Raw genomic sequence first — 19,873 nt, forward strand, 5'->3', positions numbered from 1 at the left:
CAATCCAGTGGCATAAAGAGCCCCCCCCCCCCAAAAAAAAAAATAATAATAAAAAAAAAATGAGGCCAGCAAAAATGTTGACCTTTTAAATGAAAAAAAAAAGAAATTGATGATATGTTATTTCGCTCTTTCTATTTCCTGTCCTTAATGTCATTCCATTGTTCTTGGTCATGGCCCCCAAGCTAGGCCCCTCCCCCATCTATCCATGAAATTAAAAAATGTAAAAGAAACCAAATAAGAATCATGTTTTGGGGTCGGTAACCAAGACTGCAATTAAAATGGGAAATGAAAGATCAGGTGGAGGCAGAGAAAAACAGTTTTTAAGATGAATATTGGAGTGGATGGTAAACAGTTTTTTTTTTTTTAATCTCAAACCATGACGGTTCCAAAAAAAAATTGATAGGAGGGGGGGGGTACACAGGTAATACAAATATGAAATTTACAAGACACATACCACCCTTTTGATGCCCATATTCTTTTTTTCTTATTATTTCCCTTTCTTCCTCTTTCCGTCGTTTTTCTCCTCTTCTTTTATTCTTGAAAATGGAGGTGCCTTCCCCTGGCCCCTGTAACCTCACCCCTCATTTGTTGCAGTATTTTGATTCACTCAGATAAATGATCCTCATAATTCTTGTTATCATTTAAAGAGAACTGTTACTGTTTCTTCGCTAGGGTCATAGCAGGCATGGTGTCTTTGGTGACACCTTGGCACGTTCATAAATTGAACACAACCACTCTGCAATTCCTATCGTGCGTTTGTTTTGGACAGGGGCCACTCGGTTCCAGGAGGCAGAGGAAAACTATACATAATCTACCTATATTTTATCATAATTCCTTTATAGCTAATTAATTTTGATAATTACCAAAATAGACACAACAGCGCCAATTGTGCGATTTTACATCACATGTGCCTCGGTTTTGTATTAATATTTCAAATTGAAAATCTTTAATAATAATTTAAAAAAAAGTGGTTACAAGGGATCGTGTATAACCTGCCAGCTTTTTGATTGCCTCATGCAATCAGAATTCCTGGGGAACCTGCCAGCCAATACCTGGGGATCACCTAAAAGGATTTTCAATTCGTTTAGGTGATCACCAGGCATTGACTGGTACTCAAGTTTTACATTTCTTTTGTAATGTATCTATTGCTGTCACGCTTTCTTGCCTGGAAATAAATAAATAAATAAATAGATAATAAATAAATAAATGAAAAAAAAAATAAGTGAATAAACAAATAAATAAGTGAATAAATAAACAAATTAATTAATGAATAAATAGATAAATCAATCAATCAATCAATAAATGCAGGAGGACTTTAGACCTAGATAGTTGTCTCGGGCAGACATATGGTTGCAGTGGAGGAGAGATAGAGGTAACAAGATAGCTGCAAAGAGAGATATGATGATGAAGAGGAACAAAACATGTTTAGTCTAGAGTGAGGAGAGAAATGAAGAGCCCATCAAAAAGTGTTGACCTATCCAACTCTTTATGAGATTTCATTAGTTAAAAAAGTTTGAAGTACTTAAAAAATGAATGCTAGACAAGTAACGCCAGCTTGTAAGAATAAGTCATATAATGTCGCAAACTTCGGTTCGCTAACCTTTGAGAAATATATGAAGTAATTGTTTTACCCACTTTTTTCATTCAAGTAATTAAAGAGTTGGCATACCGGTAGAAAATTATGTTTAGATGAGTCACATGCAATGATAAATTATATTCAAACATATCACCAAGCTCTATCTCCCCCCCCCCTCTGTCTCTGTCTCTCTCTCTCTCTCACACACACATACACACATTTCTCACCCCCCCCCCTCTCTCTCTCTTCTTAGCCAATCCCCTGCCTCCTTAAGTTTCCAAATAGCCCTCATCCATATCTCCACATTAATCATAACAGACATAAATTGCAACGTAGGCAAATAACCACGGAAGTATCTTTCCTTTGTGGAGACGTCTAGACAATGTCCTTGCCCAACACATAAACTATGATCACGTGATATATTTTATTATACTCAGCCATCCTTCTTACCGCATTAGTATTGATACACAGTCCTTGGTCGGATAACATAAAATGCTTTCATATCTACTGTAGACAGAAATGTTTAAAAATTGCAATTTTTGTTCTAATTTTCTTTTGACGTTTAAAAAAAGGACTTTATTTTTAATTATTTTTTTCATAGTTTTTCATACTTTTATCGTCTGCTCACTCTCATCGAGTAATATATAAGCAGGAATCTGGTATTTACAGTTATTAAAGAATGACGCTACAGGAGTTGGCAATTAGGGCTACTGACCCCTATTGTTGATCAAGTGAAGACCATTCAAACAAATGAAAAAAATAATTGAAGAGAGAAAAAAAGATAAAAATAAGACTAATTATATGATAACCCGTTTTCATTCAAATAACAGAACAAATTAACAATAAATTTACATTGCCTTCTTGTCTCATTAATGTATACTGACGCCATTCCCTTACTTTATTCTGTCATCAATATCATTTCAAAATATGTCTCCAAGCAAAACAGCAACAGAAAAATCGGATTTTTAGACGTTGATATCTAAATTAGCTACATCGATTTAATTGATTTGTTCCAAAAAAAGATAATATATTAAGAAATACTGTTATTGCGTTGCATAACATGTTTCTTTCTAAATTACTCGTCCAGGGCAATAGCGTTGGATAATGTGAACCTGTGTATACAGTTAAGAATAATTTAAATAAGGCTGTTTACTATGTGAATCGCACAGTAGTTGTTTAAACATTTTAAACAAGTGTTTAAAATCTCAAACAACAATTTAATTTCAAATATTTAATTATCAATAATTTAAGCATGGTTGCTTAAGTTTTTACAAACTTATTTGAACTGTTTAAGCAACTGTTGTGCGATTCAAAGTAAACAGCGTTGTTTAAATTATTTTTAACAGTGTAAGGTTAGTTGTAACATGACCTAAAGAATATTTTGTGTCTTCATGAATCTTTAATACCGTTTACAATATCACATATTCTTGGCCCTGGGAAGCGGAGGTGAAACACCCCTAGTGCTTCGTCTGCTGTACACCATAGGCAGCACCCCTGGAAATCAGGTTATACTTGTATACTAAAATGTAGAAATTCGACCAAAATCACTTTCACATTTTGTTTTCTTGTCATTTATTATTTTTATTATTTCTTGAAAAAAAAATCTAACATATAATTTTAAGTAGTAACGCCCAATACCAATTCATGAAATGATACGGGATTTCCCCCCGGCTGAAGAGCGCATCTATCAGACCTTAGAGGTCACGATCAACATCCAAGGAATGCTTCTGTCTAGGGGCCCGTTTAAACTGACATCCTAAATACGGGCATCAGATTGGCTCAGAATCAGACTACGTTTGATTGTTAGAGTTGTGTTTGATTGCAACTCTTTCTACAACTGGTACCTGATCAGAGGAATCAATCGATCGTCTGTCGAAAATGGTCGTATTCATATTTACTTCAAATTCATGTTAAAATCTACAGTCCAAAATTATCGCCAATGTGGCGTATGTTTATCGTGCTGATATCTCTACTGGGAAGAACACAGTGTCCCACAGTGTGTACAGTGTGGAACACAATATGAAATCACCTTCACACTGTTAAGTTGAGCATTCCAACAGTGTGAATCACACATTCACATAGTCGACCATGTGAACACGCTGTGAACAGTCACACTGTCGAGGTGTCCACAGTGTGAAAATATCTTCACAGTGTTGAATTTGAGCATTTTAACAGTGTGAATAATATTTTCACATAATCCACTATCTGAACACACTGTGTTCTTTCCAGTGGAGATGTTTCTTTTTTATTCTTTTATACTTTTGGTATCATGGTTCCATGGTTAAGAGACGTGATGGTATATATCAGTCAATAAAATCTCTGAGGCGTTACGTACGGCTGATCGTACCTTAAGATCAACTTATGATCATTGAATATGGTTAGCCAAATAAATGAACAATTCAGTTCAGTTACAGTTAAAACTCATTGATGCACATAAACATAAAATTTATATCAAATATCTAGTCCAAAGGTAGGCATATACATGATAATTTTTACCAAAACCAGATAATTTGAATATAAATTTTGAAACACAATCATTTTGCAATAAAATATCGAGAAAAAAAAATTGAATAGCATATTCTCGCTGATCATATTCTAGCCCCTTTAAAAAAACACGATGATAAGTTTATAATAATATAATAATATAGGGTATTTATATTGCGCACATATCCACCTTGTTAGGTGCTTAAGGCGCTCCTATATTACCCGGCTAAGCTAGGCGTTCATAGCGCACACAGCTTTTTAAGGAATTACTTCCTACCGGTACCCATTTACCTCACCTGGGTTGAGTGCAGCACACTGCGGATCAGTTTCTTGCTGAAGGAAATTACGCCATGGCTGGGATTCGAACCCACGACCCTCTGTTTCAAAGTCCGAAGACTAATCCACTGGGCCACAACGCTCCACCAGTTTAGTATCTCCTCTGAAATACTTAGTTTGGGGAAAATGTTCTGTTTGGTTATATGATCACGTATATTTGGTTTGCACCGATAGAAAAACGAAATTAACATGCTAATACTCGAATTTCCTTTGAAAACCAAACAATCTTGACAAAGCATGCATGACAACAGGCCTTTAATGCAATACATCATTTCATGCTGAACGAGGGATGTTGTGTTGGATACATCAAAACGGCCATCCTATCTATCTTTAATGTGATATTGTTATACACATATAACCCTTCTGGTGGTATGCTCCAGAATTCTTCCCATATTTCCATTCGCGTCCCATTCCTAAGGACAACACATGTTCCCCTCATCTTGTCCCAGTCATCTATGTTGTATGTTGTGTGAAGGCCATCGCGTCCCCTCCTGCCAGCACCATCTATCTCTTTGACCTCTATTTGATCACTCCCCGAGGAATAAGTTATGCGGACTGCATTCAAGAGGATGTCATGTTGATGAGAAGAATGAACTTAGAAGTATAGGCCTACTATGTACGGGACCTTCAAAGAGTTTTCTACTAGACGAAATGGCGAAAAAATTATTGCTTTGTTCACTTAATAGCGTATCTATATCGACATAGCGACATAGGCCTACTTTACATTGCCAAATCTAAATTTTTATGTGTCGCCATGGCGTATTATGACTCGTTTAAATATCACTATGTCGTCGAGTAGATGGTATCTTCAAATTTTCGTAATTATGGAATAAGAAAGCATAAGGCGTGTTTATCTTTGAGGGCAATGGTATTGTGTGACGGGTGCAACTTTGGGGAGGAGCGGGAAAGGAGAAAGTTGTACAAAATATATAAAAACCTAAATAAACTTAAAGAAATAGTCTATAAGAAGCAAACGGTTGGAGATGTTGGACATATTGGAAGGAACGCAACTATGGCGTTTAGGCCCTACCATGTCTTCCACTGACATTACCATGATTACCGGGGACTGTTGCTAGATACGACACTAATGAAGTATCCGATTCCTAGAAAGCTCCAAAGTATAATGTATAATCCTCAGAGTGAATTCATTTTAATTTAAACGATTAGACTGATAATTCAATCTTTATTGTATGAATTTCTAAAACTTGCATCCTGCCCTTTGCATATTCAAGCATTTCAGGTTTGGAATATTAAAGGCTTGCTGGGGAAGTTTCATTACTGTTATACAATTTTTGGCTTTCAACCCAGTAAATAAGATCGCTTTGATCGATCTATCTGATAAGTCAGAAAAATTATAGGAACCAGCAGGATTTCAGGTTTATTTGAGATATTGATCATCGATCGTATCATATTCGGAATTTAACGGGCTATGGTGCATTTTCATTCTCTCAGATTTAGATACAGGCCAAAGTAAAATCTTATCCTCGGACATCATAGTCAAAATGATTTTAGATTTTCCACCAAGTACATTTAGGAATGTCGAACTTTTAATCAATGTTCCTGACTGAACCATAGGGAGTTTTCTCAACAACTACGCAGACGCTTTCTGGGGCGTATACAATCTATTGTCAAATGCCCTTCATGACAATGAAGTCTTTGTCGGGCATCGATGAATCGAAAAAGCAATTTCGTCTGTGACTCTAGACACACGGTATATTTGCAATTTTTCGTTAGCTCTGAAACGTCGGACGAAACTGCTGTTCCGATTCACCAACCCTCGACAAAGATTTCATGTGACTTGACTTGTATTTTCAATGCATTTGCTGCATTGTATACACAGCAAAAAATGCGGTGTTAACCGGTGTACATAGAGGACCACACCAGTTATTTTACACCGGTGTTAAATAGACAGTGTTAGTTTAGCACCTATAGGTGTTATTGCAACACCTTTAGTTGTTACATGTACACTCTTTGGTGTTATATTCAATCTCTAGGGTGTAATTTTAACACCAGAAGGTGTGGTCCTCTATTAACACCCACTGGTGTCAGTTTTAACACCACAGTTTTTACAGATTCATTCCGCCTTGCTGAGTCGTTTAAGCGAACGATATCATCCGTACGCATTCCTTATGGTCTATCGATTTATGATCCTTTCACCATCAGTGTCGAATCAAATTCCTGCTTAAGCCTCATGTCGCAGTCAGACTGGCAACACCGATCAGACATATCGATACTGAGTAATAGAAAATCCCGCAATCATTTCGATGTATCGGGATCGGTTTAGGGGATGGGACTGTGATATATCAAATCTGGGGTTGATAAATGTCCCAATCGAGAAACACCCACATCTATAGTACTCGAGCCAACCACATCATACATCCCGACCCGGTCATTTACCTCATAAGTTATTAGTTTAGTCATCATTTATTCGATTGTATGTTTTCTTGAAAGAGTGTCACATACCTTTCGTCACCTATAATATGCCATCTATTAGGTTGTTGATGGAATAAATGCATAGAGCCAAAGTCAAGGCTACCAGAGCAAGCCTAATAATGCCGCATACACTGTTAAAAACCCCGATTTTACAGAAAAAACAGAAGATTTTGCAAAAAGCAATAACAGAATCATTCTGTAAATTCATAAAACAGGAATTTTCTGCAATTTAAGAGAACAGGTCTGTTTAAAAAGGGGAAAATGCTGTTTTATTTAAGAAAATCTGTAAGATTCCATACACCAAATACCAATTTCCTGTAAGATAACGCAATCTGGTAAGATTACAGGTGTTCTCGAGACTCTGCTGCAGGAACTTCTATTATTTTAAATTAAAATGAAATTGTAGAAAATAGTGAAAAGACAAATTAATCAAAAGGTGGAGAAGACATGGCATTAAGACATCTTTTTGGATTCGTTCAAAGCCTTTAATTTAATATGGTTGTTGTTAATCAATCTAAATGTATTCATATCATTTCCTTCCCACCGAGCCTAGGAGAGAAGACAGGTTGTAAATCGGCAACACACCCATACCCTGCCTACAATTAATAGACCAATAGCCACCTCGAACGTCGGTGGTACTATAATATAGTTACTGTCACAGTGAGTGGTAATTTGTCTCCTGTCGACTCTGTGGAAAGAAGGCAAACTGTCATGACACGGTTAGTTACCCGAGGAAGGAAGGGGGTCCTCTGACCAAATACCAACACGGGATAACTTTTGCCATTTATGTCTATTCATTCTAATACACCATGTTGTTATTGCGTATTGTGTTGGTTGAGTGTGCAGTGCAAACTCTTAGGATTATCGCATTAAGTTCAGAAAAGACTAAACCCCATACGAACTGATTTGTATTGTATTTTATTCATTCACATTTAAAAAGCCTGCTTTTCAGCAAGACCGTGAATAATGCAATATATTACAAAACTGAATATGCGTTTACAAAAATAATAACAACGAAAACATAATACAACAAAACATGAAAATGAAGCAACAATTAGCAAAAAGCAAATTTGAAGTAAACAAAAATGAAAAGTACAGAAAAGAAATAATATACAAAGTAATATCCAAATTCATAATGAAAAAATGAGGGTGAGTAAATCAATAATAATGAATGAACCGCACACACACAAAAAGAGAGAACAGAATAAAAAGCCCAAACGAATGATTATACAAAACTTCGAAGCCTTTTAGTCACTGGGTAGTTCAGTGTCGTATCTGGGAAATAGTCCTTAATTAGGTAAATTGACAATTCGTCTACTGCCAACTCGTTCACTCACCACATGGTCAACTTTCATTTAGTCTTATGCCATTCTGTCCATCAACATTTCGTCTAACAACCATTTGGTCCAATAACCATTTGGTCCAATCATCACTTCGTCTAATCACCATATCGTCTGCGACCATTTTGTCTCATAACCAGTTGGTCTGATATCCAATTCATTTTCATTCATTTTGCACAATTAACACTTAGTCCAATTTAGACCAAATGGTATATGGACTAAATGGCTATCGGACCAACTGGTTATTATACGAAAATTTGAGTGGACGAGTTGGCAGTTATACCTTTTGGATAGTGGAAGAACAGATGGTAGAACAAATTATAGTAGACGAGTTGGCAATTGGATGAATTGGCATTAGACGAATTGGAGATAATTCGTTAGGTAGAATATGAAGGGAAAAGGTGAAGCGATCGAGCCTAAATATAAGGTTTGTAAATTAATTAGGGCAATTGCCTTGCTGTCCTCGCCCCTTCCAATTCACCCCGATGCGTACCGCCATGTTTGTGAAGTAAGCTTCTTGTTAAAAGTCTTTAGGCCTGATAATTTTTTAGAGTTTTCTACTATTTATAGACTTTCTGATGACTATTACTCAAGGTCAAATCTGATCTGATTTGAGAACGAAAAAAGCGAGAACACTTATTCGCCCGATATCAGGTGTATCATATGTGAATAATTGAGTAAGAAAATGATAGCCTCTTTCTAAGTCAAAACCTTTCTTCTCTATTCCTGAAATCAGCATGATAAATGATCGTCGGAACCAAGAGTTATTTAATTTCTTTCTTGTTCTTTTATTTTGGCCTATTCGATGGAGAGAATGGTCTCTTGTTGAGAATTTAAGATGATTGGCGTTTTCTTAAGAATACAGGCATGACAGATGATGAACATTTCATCTTAGAAAGTGCATCTTAAATATTTTGATTCAATAAAGGGACAATGTTTACTATAGTTTGTTTTCTATCATCGGATGGTATCGCAGATGGTCCATACAAGTGGGCGATTCAACCATTCATGAAAAAAAATCCATAGTTTATATTTGATTTCTAGATGATTTGGGGTTATGTTACGTAATGAGTTATTCGATTGATATCGAGCGACTTAATTAGTTTATCTAATAATACACACCCCTCATTGTCTTACTCAATCGCAGACACTTCATTCGCTGAGTAAATTTGATTATGGAGTTCTGCATCAATAAAGGAGACAAGGGTGACGTATTGATTTGTTACTGTAGTAAAGCATTTAATTCTATATGAACCCAACATAATATAATGTTGATAAATCTTATTTATGCAAAATATAATAAATGGTCAAATCTGTGCTATCAAGCCAAAATCTTAGTCTTAGGATAGAAATTAAAGAATATATGTATATCATACAGAGGGTGATTAAGAATGGTTGTTGGGTGTTTAAGAGGAGAGAAAAAAGCATGAAGAGATATAAAAAGAGAGAAATAGATGGAGGGGGAGAGAAGGGAGTGGAAGGGGGGAGAGGGGAGATGAATAGGAAACTGAGGGGAGAAAGGGAGTGAGAGAGACAGTATGTGCATATGTGAAGTTATAATGTCCTACTTCTGGGGACATTTCCTTATACTCTACCCATCTACTGCGGACGTCCTAGAACCGGAGTCATCCCCGGCCAAGATAACCATGTCAATGAATCCCTCGTGTAATTTCAAATCGTCTCATATAATCAGCTAATGATTTGTAAAAAAAGGTTCTTTTTTGGTCAAATAAACTCAACTTATGTGTGTGTGTTTAGGCCGGTAGGAAGTCTCCCGGGTGAGCGAACTATTAACTATGCTCACACATTTCCCAAACATGAAGACGATTACTGGATTAAATTCAAACTTTTAATTTGTATGAGGTCGTAGACACACCTACCCACTTTGGGTATTAATGATTAGCGAGTCTGCGATTTCAAATTACAAGACTGCGTTAGGGTGTGTGTGTGTGGGTGTTGCGTGTATGTGTGAGAGAGATGGAGAATACAAGGTAAGCGAAGAATAGGAAGTAATAACTGAAGATACCAGCAATGCTAATCAAAGGCTGTTCACGTCTTTTTTCAATGTCTGTGCCTCATTTCATCGCTCGCAGATCATGCCAATGTATGACGAAAACTCCATTGCGTTTACTGCATTCTGGAAAATTCTAATTTTACGAAATGATTTTTATGTTATACCTTTCTAGGGTTGTTCTTTTCACATAAAATGTGCGTCATCCAGAAATGTGTCAATTGACAAAACTTTAATCTGATAGCCCACATACACTGTAAAAACTGTGATGTTAAAACGGACACCAGTGGGTGTTAATAGAGGACCACACCCTCTGGTGTTAAAATTACACCCTAGAGATTGAATATAACACCAAAGAGTGTACATGTAACAACCAAAGGTGTTGCAATAACACCTATAGGTGCTAGACTAACACTGTCAATTTAACACCGGTGTAAACTAACTGGTGTTGTCCTCTATGTACACCGGTTAACACCGCAGTTTTTGCTGTGCACCATATTTGTGAATTTCAGTATCGTTTGATGGGGAAGGGATATTGAAAAACTAAATGCACTCATTTTTTTCTTTTAAACAATTATAAAGAAAAAATAAGTGAGTAGTTTGGTGCGACGGAGCCCTGAAATGCCTCACATGCTTAATTTTGATAAATTCACACTTTTTTATGAGGAAACTTGTACCCGTGTCCAAACAAACGGTTCATTGATATTTTGAGACATCGAGTCAGATTTTTTTTCTTCATGACCTAACGAAAATGTCACACCTAATAGCATCAAAACAATTAGCGAAAAATAATTTATATTCACATGTTTCTATGAATTTTGTTGATGTGCCTCACATCATTGAAACAAATATCTGATTAAATACCCCCTTATGGCCTACTGTTAATTCAGATATTAAAAAAAAACATAACTAAATAGGTGATGGAATTTATGGAGGGGCCATTTGGAATTTTGTTATCATATCGAGTGAAATTGTTTTTTGGAGAGATATGCTTATAAAAAGTCAGAAAGCGTGAAATCTTTCTCCTCTCTTTAAAGATGATCCTTATGTGATAAAATATCATATTTTTAGTTATCTATAGCATCAATTTGTCTCTGTCGAAAACTTTAACTCCGAAACATAACTTGTTACTTGTAGGGTTCCGCAAGGCTCTATTTTGGGTCCCCTACTTTTTCTTATATACATAAATGATTTTTGTAAGTCCTCCAATAATTTATCTTTTATTCTGTTTGCTGACGATACCAATATTTTTTTTCTCCCATAAGGATCCACGCCATTTGCTTGCCACCATTAATCACGAACTAGTACATGTATCTGAGTGAATCAAAGCTAATAAACTATCCCTTAATCTCCAAAAAATAAATTATATGCTCTTTAGTAATATCATAGATGAACTTCCAGGTAATATAATTTTCGAAAATACTAATTTACAAAGAGTTGGCAGTTCTAAATTTCTTGGGATAACTATTGATAATAATCTTTCCTGGAAAGAACACGTAGATCACATTTGTAAAATTATTTCGAGAAATATTGGTATCATAAACAAAATAAAAATTTTCTTTCCCACTCATATACTATTTAATTTGTATTCAACTTTGATCCTGCCTCATTTAAACTACGGTATAACAGCATGGGGGAATTGTGCTGACTGCCTCCTGAACAGAATTTTACCTTTGCAGAAAAAGGCTATTCGTATTATTTGTCATGCAGATTTTCGTTCACACACTGACGAACTTTTCTATAATAATATTTTGAAGATTGGTGACTTGATACAATCTCGGAAAACTCATGTATAGTTTAGATAAAAACGAACTTCCAAATATTTTTTATTCCATGTTTACTAAAAATGTCGATATTCATCATTATCCTACTAGGTCCGCCGGGCTCTTTCATCCACCAAGAGCTAGAACCATCCTTTTGAATAAAACAATTATTTTTACAGGTATCAAACTTTGGAACTCCCTTATAGAATCATTACGTAACAAACCAACACATTTAAGTTTCAGTCGAGGGTTAAAGAAAATTCTTATCCTTGGGTATAAACCCCAGAACTCAAACATTTCTGTGTAAGCAGCTACCACTTCTTTTGTTTTTCTTCCCTTCTTATTTTCTTCCTTCTTCTCTTTCCCCCTCTCCTCTCACATTTCTTTTCTCTCTCTCTCTTCCTATCATATTAATGTCTAGTTCTATTGCTTTTCGAATCTTCCTGTTTGTCTATGTTTTGTAGTGTGTTTTGTTTTGTTTCTTTTCCTTTTTTTTTTTGCTGTCTTGTCCTGTTCTGTCCTGTTTTGTTTTTGTTTGTGTGTGTGTGCCTTTTCTGTTTTTGTCTTTGTTTTGTTTTTAGTATTCGTCCTGTCTTGTCCAAGTGATTGTCTGTTCACACACTCCTGGGGCCTGTTGCATGGGGCTTTTTGCCTGGGAGGATTCAGGAGTATTTTACCTGAGTTTTTGCCCTATGTTGAAGTCGGTGGCAGAGGTCAGACTGGCCTTGGTTTTCGGTTTTTGCCGGAGTTTTCTCGGGTAGGGGGTTTTATGCAACAGGCTGCTCAGGGTTTTTTTTACACAGCAGGGGTATAATATAATTTTTTTTTTTAACACAGTGAGTAGGCATAAAAAGCTTGACCCCACTAGTGTTCTTTTTCATTGTACAAACCTTTTTAATTTACGAATTGAATTTCATTGATCAAAGATATACTTTAATTAACTATTAATTAACCTTTTTCATTTCTGTATATTATATTTTTTGTGTTTTGCTATACATTGTAACTTTTGTTAAATTTTGGAATGAAAAGAATAAATGCAATCAATCAATCAATCCAATGCCGTATCCTGCCGAATTGTATAGATGAAAATGTCAATGCTATATTTTGGTTCATTGTAGTGGCAAGAGTGTTTAGATCAAATTCCCAAGGCGATCTGAATCTGCAGGTCATTATTTTCATAAGAATCCTGTATCTGTTCATGTTCGCATCTTTTATTTCAAATTCGTCTGCCAGTCCTTGGAACCGCATGGCTGCAACCAAAATACTCTCATTTTTATCAGGATTCGAAGATTCATCTCAAACAAAAGATTTTACATCGACGTTGTAAGGACAGCCGAGATAAAAGCTAGGTAATACTACCACACATGCTTTTCAATCATCACTTCTACATGTCTGTTCACCTCAACAGCAGGGCTAGAATAACTGTAGGGGCACGGTATAGACACTGATGACGACTGGCAAATCGTTCTCAATAAAAGTCAGAGCAAATTAATGTTCCTGACCGACCGAGGCGATTGTCTGACTCCTAAATGGTCGATGACACACGCCGTGCTGCATCTCAAGCGCAAAAAAGTACACGTTGACTGTTCCGCGTGGTTGAAATAGTTTGATTGTCTTCTATAAGCCAATCACAACGCAACATTAATCATAATTGTTTGCATATTAATTCCCAGGGGGTTAATTAGCCAATCAGAGAACACCTTTCATTGACCTCCATCGAGGGTGTAATTAGAACTCACAGCTTGCTATTGATCGGGGGCCTCAACGAACCCTTGGACGCGTATACAGAGGAGACACAAGTGTGCGTGTTATTGCGGTCACTCAAAAAAAATCTCATCTTTGTTGTGAAAACAATTAAAAGCACATTCCATAGGGTGTGTGTGGGAGGGAGTGCGAGAACAAGAGGGGCACTACCAAAAATAGACGACATTCCAAGTGAGTTATGGCGATGTGTATGGCAAACAAGGGCCCCTCCTATGGACTTTCACGTGCTATTGCATACAAGGTAGGTTCATCATCTCTTAATTTGTGCCAATTTTAGATTTTTAATTGACCCTTGACCCGTCTTAGAGGTGTACCGTGACAGCGATAGTCTTGTTAAGATCTAGAACTTCTTTTAGACCCTTGCAATACGATACTTTCTAAAGTGCATGCTCCGAAAGGAAGTTATCATTATATCATGGGGCAGCAGCGTTAAACGTTCTCGCCTTTCACCACCGAGCTGTCATAATTATGGAATGCTCGAGAACTAGAATGATCTGGAAGGTTTTTTCTGGAAGATGGTTGGAAAATGATTCTTTGACCCCGATAAGGACACGCTCCGATTCACATCAGTAGAGCCTGGGGCACGTTCATTTATCACACCACGTATCGTCGACTCGAGCAGGGTCGACATGCTTGATGTGATACCAATCATGCGATATCTATTGGCTACCCTGGATATAAGAAGACCACTGTGCCTGATAGACCCTTCATTATTGTATACCAACGATAAGATAAACATTATTTTATTATTCTATGAAGCTTTTTAAGACTTTCTTTAAATGATTATAATTATATTTATACAGTATCAAAGCAATTTGTACCATCCTTCTATTAGTTGATAAAGTCTTGCCTGATTTTATTGAGGATTGGAATATTTGTTTCTATCAGACTAGTCAGTCCCACAGAAATTTGAAAATGTGGAAACAAATGGACTAGAACTTATGGATGCATTCTATAATTATGATGCGATATAATACAACCACTGACAAAGAGAACATCACTATCACAGACTGATTTCTATAATATAGGCCCCAATGATTTATCTGATGTATGATAAAGGATCAATGAAGCTGAACATTAATGCCTTGCGTGAACCCCGAATTTCACTTCTTTGATGGGCGCATTACAACACCCTACAACGGGACTCACACCAGCCAGCACAAACATGGGTTCCAAGACATTTGCTCCGGCGACAATTGCTCCGCTATAGATTCCACACACAAATGGAATGACCAACTTCAACCCTGGATTTAAACCTATACCCTATCCTAAACCTAAACCTAACATAAACCCCTATATCTTAGATGAAATGAAGCCCGGAGCAATTGTCGACGGAGCAAATGTCGTTTCAACCCCACACCAGCACACACACACACACGCACGCACACACCTCCACACATCCCTCAAAGCGATACCCACCATTAGATACACACATGCATTCTCAGCAATTGAAAATCATACATTGCATCCCGAATTCCCAAACCCTGTTCATTTTGCTTTCTAATGAAGATGTGAAACTACCAAAACTATATTTTGGAGAAATCGTTGGAAAAAAAACTCTTCCACTTTATTTTATGATCACCTTTCACGTACTTGCTATATCTCAGTAGGGAATCTAATAGAAATAATAATTATGCTACTACACAGACAATATTTCTATAGGCCTGTAATTTTATGTGTGATATATTAATATTTTAAATTGGGCAAAACAAGAATTTTATCATGTAATTAGTATTCTTCCCCTCATACAAATGTTTAACATGGATGATTGGAATTTGTCTCGAAACTTAAACAATATTGATATCCTAATAAAAGGCCTCATAATATTTGGACGCCTTTGCAGACTGAGCCTGTACTGTTGGTTCTGCAATGCAAATGTCACAGTGCACGCCAGTCTTTGTTAAATCAATTACCAGAAGGACAAAGAGTAGAGTGTAAAATATATCATCTAATATTTAAGGGGCGACAGTAATTATGTTATATTCTTTTCATTCTTTTCAAGAATATACCATATATATATATATATATATATATATATATATATATATATATATATATACATATATGTATGTATATTCTTTAATACGTGTAAGCCAACTATTAAAGTAACATCTTTAGTGTACAATCTAGTTTAAAGCGAACAATCCTTATCAAACATTAGGATGAAAAGAATTATAATATAAAATTGATAGAAATATATGATAGGAACATTACTGAATGAAAGAGAACAGTTTTTGGTAATTTGTTTCATGAGAAAGCAACAAATATCTGTAAATTAAAAACTCGTTAAAATGCACACACCCACACACACCTACATCCACGAAGTCTAATTATATTATATCACAAAAATAACAATAGCTCTTATATGAAAATTCAATTTTCACAGAAATATATAGATATTTTCACACAATATTCACGATAGAATTTTCGATATTATTATGTTCGAGTGTGAGTTTGTAATTCATAGTCTGACGAAGCAGGCACTACTGGAGAGAGTTGGACACAGGGTGGGGGACATTTTACCCAACCCCTGGTCAAAGCTTTACCTTATTAGTCTTTGTAGTGATAAGTAGGTCCACCCTCTTTCGCCCTCACCTTTTTAAACCGAAAGAAGTAACGTATTCCCCTTTTATTACTATTATTGTCATTATTTATTTATTCATTTTTTTTTTGGGGGGGGGGGAGAGGGGTATTAGCGGGTGTTGTCGGGCTTTTTTAAGCGTGTAAACAAGTACAGCAATTAAGCATGGTCCTTGGAAGCAGGAGTGCTGGTTCTGCTGATACACCTCCAAGATCTTATCTCCGGGTGTTGCGAATGGTGTTACATCATAGGCCGTACCCCCTGGAAGAAAGGTTGATATGGTTAATGTAATGGTTTGACCCAATCCCCTTCATCAGGGAGCCTGGGAAGGGGGTGGGGTCCTTGTTAACCAACCAGGTGGGTTTCATAAAGCTGTTTGTAGGTTACGAGCGATTTTACGAACGACTGGTGACCCTTTCTTATACTGAATGATATCCATACATATGTAGCGGCCTCAGCACCCAGACTAGCGTAAAATCGTAAAGTACTTTGCAATTAAATGAGACAAAACCTTTTGCCCCCCCCCCCTCCCACGTGAAAGAATGGATCCCAATAGGAGCCTCGTCACGGTGACTGTGAGATCCAGAGTATTCATCTCGGAATAAATTATACAAGAGTTATTAAGATATTCTTTCAAAGAACGTTAACATTATACCTTTATGTCTAGTAACGCATATACACACGATAAAACTTTGATTTATAAATTACGATTTGCATATTGATATCAGTAATGTTTGGTGATGGTTCACACATCAATCAACATTAATTTTGATGTTAAATAAGAGAGACAGAATCAGTGGTTTAATATGACATTTATTCTGTTGAAACTAAGAGTGGAATATTCTCCAGATTAAAGCTTAGGTACATTTAATATCCAGGGGGCCACTTCATAAAGCTGTTCGTAAGTTAAGAACAACTGGTGAAACTTTCTTACGCGCTTAACCATCGTCAATTAATATACCATTTACCACAAAAAAGGGTCACCAGTCGTTCTTAATGTCGCTTGTAACTTGTAACAGCTTTATGAAACACCCACCAGGTCAGGTTATCCAACAGACAAGTATTCTCCCATCTCGCGTTGTTCTGCTTAGGATTATTGATTGCACACTCTCAGACCCTCACGCCCGCTCCTGAGCACATCCTTGCGCGCACACTTTAGCATCAACTTTACAATGTCTAATTAGTCTGCATACACAGACCTTGGTTTTTGCAATTCGCAATGTACATAACGCAGAGTCTGAAGCAGTGAGTCTAGCTTCACTATGTCCTGTTGCTGGTTCTACCATATTTATTATCTGAAACAGACAGAGAGTTTGGCGTCTAGTCTTCACTCTAGACATGGTATAATTGATTAAAGTGTCAAATACAAGTCTGTGCTAAGAGACAAAATTCTACTGTCGACAGGAGCGTACTCAACAAGTAGTTTGTTAAACGACTTAACATTTCCGGAATATGATATTACAACCCCTAATTCAGTAAGCAACAGAAATGGCCACACACTGAATGTTTAGACACACGTACTCTACACATTGTTAACGCATGATGTCATAAGCACGAGGTAAGCAGCCATTGTAGATGACCCAAATATCTCCTCAGCTTACCAGGCTAAACGTTATACAATGTAATCCATTAACTTTCCTATTCAGAGGCGTGATGGGCCAAAATATTTTAGGGGGCTAGATATGGCGTATCGGGCAAAATTTATTTAAAAGTTGCAAGCGAGCGAAGCGAGTGAGCAAATATTTAGACATTTTTATTTCAAATTTCCAATTTTGCGATAGCTTTCGACATATTATTCAGAACTATCTCTTTCCTTTCTTATTTTTCTCTTATTTTCTTGGTCGTGAAAAACTGGGGGGGGGGGGCGCCCCTAAGCTCCTCATCTGTACGCAACTGTACCTATTACGAAATAACGAGACCTACGAGTTAAAATGTCATTATGTACCACCCAATAATTTTTTTCTTAACTTCTTTATTTCACATCTTAAAAGTTCAAACAAAATATAAGATTTATATGATTAATTCAAAGACCAACAAGACTGAAAATATGGTCTTCAAGTCATATGGTTGATGTCTGGGAAAGACAACAGGTCATTGACCCCTCGATCGAGGTCTGTTCCCCTAATGACCGTACAACAAAAGCCATTGGTAAAACACAGCGAACAAATGAAGACAAGGGACGCAACAACAACAAAAATAAGGCATGTGTAGATGGGAAGATCACACGCAAGTGTGCGGGGGTATATATTAATGATATTGATTACACTATTTGAAATGATAGAATATTCGCTAATAAGGACATCCCCCTTTTATTGTAGTTTGTAAAAACATTCAACCAACCCTGATTTTTTTTATCTGTTGGAAATTAATGGCGAAATCGTTCACCTGTTGTTTTCTTAATTGCATTAAATTCACGATGCTTGTTTGCTAGTAGTCACTGAGAACACTACAGAAACAACATATCATGCTTTGTATTCATCTGTTAATGTACATCCGTTATGAATATACAAAACTGAAAATAATATAGAGTAACCAGGTTGATTTAATTATAAGGAGCTGGAAAACAATTTTGATCCAAATTCATCAAGCCGGTGTATGGTGATGATATTAATTGGCTTAATCATAAATCGACATAATAAATAGGTAATAATCTTGCTCTGTGCAGTTGATCAAAGTATCCGATTGCATTCACTTTGTACATTTCGAATAACATAGCACGTTATCATGGTCTTTGTGAGAAAGTTGGAAATAATACGAATACTCATATTTATAAAGCGAATAAATACGCTTAGACACGTCCCCCCTGTCTCCCTGGGATTTCCGCCCATGAATAGTAGCGTTGCCATCCAATGGTAACTTTAAAAAAAAAACTCTTCAGTCAGGTTGGAATGTAAGTATAGTTAATATATTTTTGTTGGGATTTTTGTATAGTTACCATGATATTTAACTAATGATTGCAAAGTTGCCATAAAATCAACGTGTATCCAATATGTCCAACGGCGCAATGATTATTTGCGTTCAGTAGATTTTATTCTTAGATCTTATATTCATTCCTGACACATATTGGAGGTAGGTTTTTGGATGTTTTCCGAAGAAGCTAAAGGTATTCATTTCAAATATAAACATTTAACCCCCTAAAGAATGTTCTACTTTAAATGAAAAGAGCGTGACATTATGAATACAGATATTTGAATAAAATAATATGACCTTTTTGTAAAAATTACAATTGATCCCGCAAGTTTTAACATCATAGCCAATCTTTTCACTATTCAAAGTTCACAATTTACATATGTTTAACCATAACAGTAAAAAAAAGCATATCTTTTCGTTTACCTCAATCTGTGCTTATTCAACAATGTCATAAAAAATCATTTTGTGTTTCAGGAAACAATTAACAATGCCTCTTTGTAGCAAATTCTGAATATACTTCCATTTATCAATAATAGAGCAATATCAATTTCAAATTTAAAGGTCAAGTCCAACCTAGAAAAATGTTAATTTGAATAAATAGAGACAAATCAAACTAGCAAAACGCTTAAAATTTCATCAAAATCGGATGTAAAGTAAAAAAGTTATGACACTTTA

This window comes from Lytechinus pictus, chromosome 4, assembly GCF_037042905.1.
Source record: "Lytechinus pictus isolate F3 Inbred chromosome 4, Lp3.0, whole genome shotgun sequence".
Classification (NCBI taxonomy): Eukaryota; Metazoa; Echinodermata; class Echinoidea; order Temnopleuroida; family Toxopneustidae; genus Lytechinus; species Lytechinus pictus.